The sequence below is a fragment of the Populus trichocarpa genome, chromosome 6 (assembly GCF_000002775.5).
Source record: "Populus trichocarpa isolate Nisqually-1 chromosome 6, P.trichocarpa_v4.1, whole genome shotgun sequence".
In the NCBI taxonomy this organism is placed as follows: Eukaryota; Viridiplantae; Streptophyta; class Magnoliopsida; order Malpighiales; family Salicaceae; genus Populus; species Populus trichocarpa.
The window spans coordinates 7,753,169-7,763,212 of record NC_037290.2 but is presented as its reverse complement, the minus strand read 5'-3'; positions in this window follow the sequence as shown (position 1 = coordinate 7,763,212).

Below are 10,044 nucleotides of genomic sequence, written 5' to 3'. Positions count from 1 at the left end.
CTTACCCATAAATTATCAGTACAATATCTACCTTTCTCACCAATAATTATCTCTTATCAACCTGTCTTTTTAGAGAGAGCGTAGTTTTCTCACAAATGACTATCTCCCACTAACTTAACTCTTTAGAGGACACCAACTTTTATCTTCAATCACCCGCAAGTGCCAACCATTCCCACCAATAAAACGAGGCATAACAACTAACATCTTTTTTTTTTCCAGGTTACCTATAAGAAAAAGTAATTGTTCTCCATCATTACACCACGAGGTAAGCTCACGTTACTGAAGCATATCAATATCTGGGTTCACAAGAAAAACAAACAAGTTAATTTAAAAACATTACACAAAACACAAGTTCATACAAGAACATGCTTTTCGCTCTTCTTTTCTTTATTATATATTATTTCCATCACAAACTTTACTAAATGATGTTGGTGGAAGTGTTAAATGATGTTGTTATATATATATATATATATAATAACAACTTCACACCTTTTCACTTTCTTAATAAGTGAGTGCATATAAGAGTAAAGGAAAGGTAGAATGACATACATATAAGTAAGCACGAGAACACTCATACTCCAACTCTATTAAGGATCTATTCCTATTATGAAGAGTATTCCAAAACTAGACATTCTAGACATGAACTCTAATATAAAAAATACAACTTCATTAAGTTCTATCCATAAGAATGGATATTGTCATCGATCTCCCTCCAACTTTCGCTTGCATACTCATTATAGAAAAACACCATAATACGGGACAAGATCAATAATTGTACATGTTTTTGAAAATAAACACCATCAAATGAAAGATTCTCTAGTTTGTCATCAAATACTACACACTCGTCTCTCCAAGTATTGTTATATACAAATACTGACTTAGACAACTATGATGGTTTTATAAAATCAAGAGAGCACTTATAGAACATACAAAGTGCTTTGGAGCTTGCAATACAAGACAATAACGCTTTGTAAAAAAAAAAAAAAAATCCTTCCAACAACATTCTATGGATCTGTTTGGGTGTTGTATCACATCCTTAAGTTTGGATCCATTATTGACTTTGGTGATCTTTATGCCAAAACCATCTCTCTTTTCATCACTAGCATACCGACTAAAAAAATTATAATTAAGCTCTTTGCCATCACACAACGAGAAAATGATAGAATTTAAGCATATCTTCAAAGGTTTAATGAGGAAATTATCAATGTGAAAAGTCTACTAAAACTCACTGCCACCAAAGTCTTTAATAATGAAGCCTATAACTATTTTTTATGGGAATGACTGTACACTTTTGATGACTAATTTTTCCTTGGCTAAAACATATATTGAAAAATCATATTCGAGTAGAAGAAGCGAACACTCTCAATTCTAGCAATAGAGAACATAATCTTCTTAGTGCCATCAATCTCCTACTAGCCATAAGATATCAAAAAAGAAAACAAGGAAATCTATTTGCGATTAACTAATGTTTTCTAAGCTCATAAACACACATCAGACCACTAAGTGTACTAAGTATTAGATGTCATCAAAGGAAAATATTTATTCAATAACCACCTTCTTGAAGAGTAGCATGCACACAAGGAGCCCCAACAAATTTTGTTTCTTTCACTATAATAATGAGCACGATACTAAGGACTTTTAAGCTTTAAAAATAAAGATAGAAAGATTGATTGCCAACGATCACCTATAATAGTTTTGTAATGAAAGAAATGCAACCTAAACAGAAAAAAAAAAAGAGATTAACACATCCCACGATGCACTGCATGAGATAAGATAATCTGTAGAATTTGTCTTTTTAGAGAGCACCTAACTTTCTTATTAATGTTTATCTCCTGCTAATCTGTCTTCTTAGATGGAACTAACATTTTTCACCAATCATTTGTGAACGCCAACCTTTCCCACCAATGGCACAACGAGATACAATAACATACAACTTTTTTATTACTACCTAAAAGGAAAAGTAATTGTTATCCATCATGACTCCACATGGTAAGCTCATGTGACCATATTGTATAAATACCTTGGGTTACAAGGTAAATAAACAAGTCTATTCAGGAACATCACATAGAACACTAGTTCATACAATAACAATCATACACTCTCCTATATTCTTTGCTCTCCTTTTCTTTTGTGTAAACTATTTTTTTCATTAAATTTACTAACTTAAACATTAAATGGTCCTTCATTATGATAAGAAACTTGTTTTGGTAATAAAACATGGGATGGACGAGTCCAATCACCCGATTATCTCATTAAGTGGTGTCCAAGTCTAGTCGCCCCATCGACTCAGTAACTAGTGGCCGGTCTAGTCATCTTATCAATTCATCTAGTAGTTGTGGAAACTTGCTAGTACACTTTGAAGTTTTTAAAATTTCTCACATGATAAGAAAGAAAAGAAAAAATCAATGCATGTATGTAGCACGATTTTGTTGAGTGATCAAATCAAACATGAAGTTTGAAGGATAAGTACTGTACCAAAGGTTTGAATCAGAGAAGGAAACTACAGAAATACGATATTATTTTTTTGTTGTTTCTACACCGACTGTCCTAAAATTAATGCTTTCCTATTCCTTGCATTTTAATCACGTTTTTGTTTCCTTATACCGTAGCCTCTAAGATTTCTACAAGACGGACCTAAATCTGATTGACCAGAATAATCTTTAAGATACTAACACGTGGATCAGTCTTGATCTTCCTTGCCCCCCCTAGCTAGGTTATAGCCTTACAAATATTGTAGTGCGTCCCCCACTGATCGCGTGCATCCGTACTCCTATTCTTCTACGAGATTATTTATTATTATAATAATAATTGTTTTTGAAAATAAAAAAAATAAAAAAATTTCAAAAATAATTTTAAAAAACAAGCTGTCTCTTTCTTAATGGAAATTAAAAATCGTCGACATTAGCTACCGCTGATCTCTGAATTCGATCTCTGACTTGCTCACATCTATTGCGGAAGTACAACGCCGAAATTCTACTTTTGCTGGGTCCAATGGGATAATTAACAAGTGGAAAAACGAGCAATTAATTTGTTCGGAAAGTGGCCGAGATACTGACCTAAACCAGAGTTTTTTTTCTTCACGAGCTAACGGTCTTGTTTGGCACAGCTTAAACTTCGTTCTAGTTGTCAATCATAGGAATTCGCCCAAGAAATTAGAAAAAAAACCTACTTATTTGTTTCTTTCATGACAATTGACACAACCCTTTGTCCCAACATGCCTAAACTTGCTCTTTAATTAATATATTTAGATGGCATGCTATACGCTGTGAATTGGGTTAAGTCTTTATCAATATAAAAAAAATATAATAAAGATGATAATGTGATAGGAACGTTTAAAATGAAAAAAATGAATCTAATAACTTGATAAATGAAAGAGGTCAAACGTATTTAAAAGCATTAATTCAAAAAGTAAATAAAACAAAATATTATTATGAAGCGAGTATCTTATGCTTGTACCGACATGATTAATTAATTTTAATCATAAAATAAAATTCATTTTAAAAAACTAGATTTTACAAATGCCAAAAATAAAAATCCGAGTTAATCCCTATCACCTTCAAAACAACAGAAAAATATCATAGAAAATGAATTAAAAAAATTAACAAAATATTGATGAATGAAACAAAAAAAAAAAAGCTTAAAAAAGAGAAAAAAACTAAGCATGCATGGGTAAACGTTATAAACCCGTAACCTATTAAATTGTAGACTTGGACTCAACAGAAAAACTCAACAACCACCCGATTAAATGCGGGGGATAAAATCAATAAATTTAATTTAATTAAAAATAAAATTCATTTTAAAAACACTAAATATAACAAAGATCGAAAAAATCCGTGAGACAACCCTTGTTATTTTAAAAAGACAAATAGAAAAATCCTGCAAGGTAAAAACTAGCAATAATAACAAAAAAAAATATTATATTGATAGGAGAAAAAATCAAGGATTAAATTGTAAAAAAAATCTTTTATTTCATTAACTATTCCAAATAAAAAAAATTTATTTAAGAGAATAGGAACTAAATCTTAAGAATAAAACTTGAGGGATTGATTTGATTTTTCAGAAGACCAGGCCAAAAATCAAGTAGGAAAGAGGAAGAAAAATATCTACACGCGTCAAATCAGTCACAATTATGCAACACGTGCTGTTTTTAAGTGGAGAGGATGTTGAAACACTTTGGTCGCTGCCCTAGATGATAGGTTTTGGCCATCGGACGATACCATATACAGTCCAACGATGACGATTACTGTTTATCTTTTTTTAGAGTTTAACTCGACTGACCAGACCTTATATTTATTTTCTAGAGATCACCAGTTCGAGTCCCACAAACTTCCAGGCCACTGAAGGCTTACATGGTAGTTAACTTCATGGCCTGTAAGATTAGTCGAGTTGCGCGCAAACTGGCATGAACATTCATTTTAATATAAAAAAATAATAATAATAAGAAGTTAGCCTTCCGACATAATTTGATAAAGGTCTCATTTTTAATGTGGAGATGACTTTTGGGAGGCATGAATAGTCAATAATGGACCACATCGATGACATGGGCTCATCACTAACTTTTGCTATTGATAGAGACTACCCATTCTTCCTGAAAAATCCATCTTCTTTTTGTCTAGTGTGGTTATCATTATGGATATTAAGATGTTGATAGTTATTATTTGCAAATTTGTCACGGTGCAAAATTCTTTTTTTTAAATAAATTATATATGTTGAGTATATATGCTATATGGTTTTTGTTCGGTAATCCTTTTTATTTATTTTATAACCAAATTTTTTAATATTTTATTTTGTCAAACCAAATCTTTAAAAATATAATAATATCTTTGTACATATTAAATACATATTAAAGCATGAAAAATAATCATTATAACACAATTCATGGACTCTCCTTTCATACCAACCTTCTCTCCCCTCTCATTCTCTCTCTCATAAACCCAAATTTAAAAGAAAAACCCAAACACAAATTCATGGCTCGAGACTAAATCAAGTATATTAAATACTAGTTTTTATTGGCTTTTTTCTCAATTCTACACCTCCTCCTTTCTAAAGAATTTACACGTCCACTCTTTGGGCTTTTGTTTCTCTATTATTTTTTCTGGCATTTTATGTAAAGAAGAATTCAAATGTGCCCTTCTTCTACAAGTGGAGAGACCTCACAACCAAATTTAGTTTCAACATGGATCGAGATAGTTCAAATTTTTGACAGATCTGATGGCATGAATGTCTATTTGATAGGTCCAAACGGTCCTGTTAACTGACTGTCGGTGGTTGGTGGTCGTGCGCAGGTATACTATTTTATAAAAGTGTCAAATAAAATAGAAATAAAAAGATATATTGTTGCTAGATGTCTGCTAATTTCAAAAATAAATTTATAGATGCGGTGGAGATGGTGGTTCACAGTAGTTTCTAATTTTAAAATATATTTTTAAATAAATTTATAGATGTGATAAGAATGGTAAATTCCCTGAAGTCTGTTTTCTAAATTTAAAATAAATTTTTAAAAAGATATATTCTAATTGCTTTTTTTTTTCTTTTTCTACCTACATTTTTTTTAATAAAGTTTTCTAGTGATATTTTTGTTATTTTTAGGTCTTATAACTCTTTAATTTTTATTTCAAATAGAATGGTAGCTTTTTAAATAAATACATATTATTTATTTAATTTTTTCTGACACCAATTTTTAAGGATGTACATTATTGCACATCTTTAAATTTCAGGTTTAATGTATAATATTTAAAAATTTAATTATAAAGTGAAAAAATAATTAAATTATACGATGCTAAAAATAATTTATTTATATATTTTCCTTTTAATTTTGAAATACAAATGGCTATCAACGTGTTTCTTAAAAGCACGTTTAGCATTACTCTTTTCCACCTTATTTGTTCATTTATCTCTTCAGTTTTAATAAAGTGTTGGAGATTAATATTTTGAATTGGGAATCTGAAAAATTTTGAATTATTTTAAGATTAATATTTTTAATGTTTTTATATCGTTTTAATACGCTGATGTTAAAAATAAATTTTTAAAATAAAAAAATTATTTTAATAAATTTCCGAACAAAAATAAAACATTCCCCTACTTATAAATATAACATAAATCATTGTTAAAGCCTTTAACAGAAATAAGCTCCTGCTGATTTTTTCCAAGCTTGTAGCTAGGTTTTTCTTAATTATGATGAAATACATATCCATAGAAAAAACACATATCTCTTATCTTATTATAAATTAGTTAGAGCCCATGCAACCAATTCTTCTTTTATTTCAGTAATCTAAACTCTCAATAGAGGAATTTAAATTCAAAACGATGAAAATGTCTAGTTGAAAACCAGGGGTTGCTAGCTTTTTAGTCGGTCAAGAACAAAAATCTAAAAAGTGATGAAAATATATAATTGAAGTAGAGAATATTTAAACGCGAATGGTGAAGCAATTATGCTGAGATTACTTGTAGAACTTGGGCACAAGCACTCAACATAGACTTTTGATGGGAAGTATGACCATTCCTTTTCAGCAAAGATAACACAGAGCAATGTTTTTTTTTTTTTCCTTGAAGACAACAGTGAAATGCTTTTGAAACCACCTTATGAGTCCAATATGCTTTCCAGAATAACACATGTAAGTACACATTGTTCTTCTGAAAAACATTTGTTCCAATGGAAAGAATGGAGGCATCATCGTGGGTTCACATCTGCGCACCCATGTTCCCTATTGTATACCACCTCCACTCAAAAGGGAAAAAGATATTCTCGTTTGGGACCAATAACCCTATGAAAATCTATGTAGATTAGTTTGGAAATTAAATCAGCCAAGAAGGCAGGGGCTAGCTATAGTAATACAACAGTAGAGGTGCAGAAATAACACCCAAGCCAAAAACTCATTATTCCTATCAAGACTTTGTTCAGCAAGATCATGATCATCAGCCTCATTCCCTTGTCTGAGTAGATGAGCGAAATGTTACAGACTCCAGGGAGTTTACCAATAGATGGATTGAGGTGAAAGTGTTCTGCAACTTCCAAAGCAGTTTTTATTCGCATCGCTATATGCTGTATGAGATTCTATATTAATCCAATCAATCTGGCTGACTCACTATTTTGAGATTGCATTCAACTTCGTTATATAAATTCTTGGCTTAAAATGATTTGATGACTCTTTAATATAGTATTATTATTTGATCAAATTGTTATGATTTCAAGTCTAACAAATTTTTTAACATGTAGTGGCGTGAGAATATGTAGATTTTAAATTCAAAAAACTTTTATTCAAGAAAAATATATTAAAGAAATAATATAAAATTAACATGTACAATCCCATTTCTTTTAATTCAATTTCATGTTCATCAACAAAAATCCCATTTCAGTAAGGGTTTTTTTTTTTTTTAATCATATAATCATTCAATCAATAATTTATTATCCGGTCAATTCTGTATTATCTGCCGTAGCCTATGGTCATAAAAAAAACACAAAAATAATGGTATCTTGTTTTTTTTGGTCAGTGGTCGACCACATGTGGTTTGATTTAACAAAGTTATGATCATAAGCCACTTTCAAATTTTGTCATGTTGACTCAACAATACAATGAGGTTGTGGTAGGGACTAGGGGATTGACAGTCTTATACGACAAATTTTGTAGTTGTCCGAAATGGGCACACTGATCGCTTTGATTTGATTCGCACTATAATTTTGTGCTGCGCTGATAATTTAAACCATCACAAGTTGTCTTTTGAAAAAAGTTTCCTTGTAACGTAACTGTGTTGCTAACCTTCGACAACAATTTTCCACACCTTTAATTTGAAACTATAAAAATATTATCTTTTTTATGGTTATAAAAATATACCATTACAATCAAGGTTGTTAAAATATATTTTTGACATGACACGAAAAATACAATATAAACTCAGATCGTAAAATTATAAAATTACAAGTAATTTTTTTTACTAATTATATATTGATAATTCTAGTTAAAAAATTAAATTACATTAAAATATGATAAAATGAGTCAACAATATTATAATCAATGAGTGATCTAAATAAAATAAGAGAGATAAATAGTATGAATAAATAAATTAATAACATGGAGAAAAAAAAAATCCCAGAACAAAATTTCTCAATACAGGAAAATCAATGAAAGGTAGAAAGCACACATAAACTTAGTGACAACCTGGTTGTTCCTATCACAATATAAGTCTTGATAGATCCCATTTAGGTTGCAAGCTAATGAGTTTAAATTAGTAATTAACTAACATAAATTCAATAATGAAATAAATTTCTAAACAATGTCTAATGTGCTAGAAAAAAAATTCAAATTAAAAATAATTATTTAAAATTAAATAAAAAATAAAATAAAATAATAAAAAAAGTCTTCATGTTAAAGTTCCTTCATGTAGCCTGAATCTTCGATTTTTGCATATTCTTGGCAGATTTAAGTCCTGATTTCAAACATGTCGTTCTTTCTCGTTTGGATGAATTATTGGGCCTACGATATATAGTTGGAAAGTTTCAGATGTCTAGTTTCTATCTCAACTTTAATCGAAGAAAAATTCCACCGGTAGCTCTAAATATGTCCCAAACAGTACACGAAGGTCATGTTTGATATATTTGACAATAATAGTGTACTAACTTTGACCCTATGAAATATTATGTTTCCTAACTCCATTTAACCTGAAAATTTACCACAATATATTTTCATGTATCTAATATTTCCCTGTAAAATTTTAACTTTATCCAATATACAGTTTGAAAGATATGTTTAATCTCGCAAAACTAGTCGGCAGACATTTTAAGGCTATATTTGGACATGACTTGGTTCATATCACAAATTTAGTAAACTCGTAAAATCAGACCGAGTTTACTGATTTTACCGATTTTGTACGAGTTAAATCTGATTTTACTGGTTTCGAGTTTTTAGTCCGATTTTGCACGTTAGATACATGTTGACTCATAAAATCTTACGATTTTACGAGTTAACTCACGATTTTAACAACCTTGATTACAATTACTTCATATTATTTGAAAATAATATATTACCATCAATATTTAAAGTTAATACTCTTTCAAATAATTAAGCTTTTAATATGCCATGTTTCTTTCCATTCATTAACATTCATTCTTCCTCTCTTTTACCGATAAAAAATTAAAAAAAATTAAAACAGGAAAACACATCTTGCTTTTCAAATAAAATATCTTTCAAAACTTCCAATCCATTATTTTCTTGATCCCTTCTTAATATGTACAATATTTCGACAATTTATTTCATTGAATGTTTTTGGCAGTTTATTTTCTTTGCATGACATGAAAGTAAATAAGTAAAACATTTACTCATGTATTAAATCAATTGTAGAGGTGCATAAATATTTTATGTTTCTTTGATAGAAATCGTGTGTATAAAACATTATTGACCAGCTTAAAATAAAATTTTAATTTTATATATTTTAAAGAAAAAGTACCAGCAAGTTAACACCAATGGGTTTTATAAACAAATCCATTAACTAACAAGTTCATAGTTTCAATTTATTAACAAAATATGTTCTGCCGATAACTTCAAAAAAGAAATTCCAATGAAATAGAGAAAATAATAATAAAATAATAATCTCATTATCAATTCTGTCAAAAATATGACATGTTAGTGTTTTCTGATGGAATTGTCGATGTACATTCTATTGGAAAACTTAAATGAAATAAAATCTGATAGTTTTTCCTCTTACCTTCTTCTTTTTCTTGCAAAAAAAAAAACACTTTTTCTTATTTTCTCACAAATACAGCTACCATCCTCACAAATCCAACCACCTTAAACCACCAACATTCTTCTCTTGATTTAATTTTTTCTACAACTTTATAACACCAAGTAAGCAAACTTACTTTAATTTTTTATGTAATCTATGCATGTTTTAGGTTAACTTATTGAAATTTGTTTGTACTATTTATAGTTTACTTGTATATTTAAGTGTTTTACAACATTTTTCCTATAGAATTTTATTGTATTAATGTATGATTTGAATGTTAGAGTTTGTTTGGGATTTGAGGGAAATTGATTTTATTTGTCATTTGAT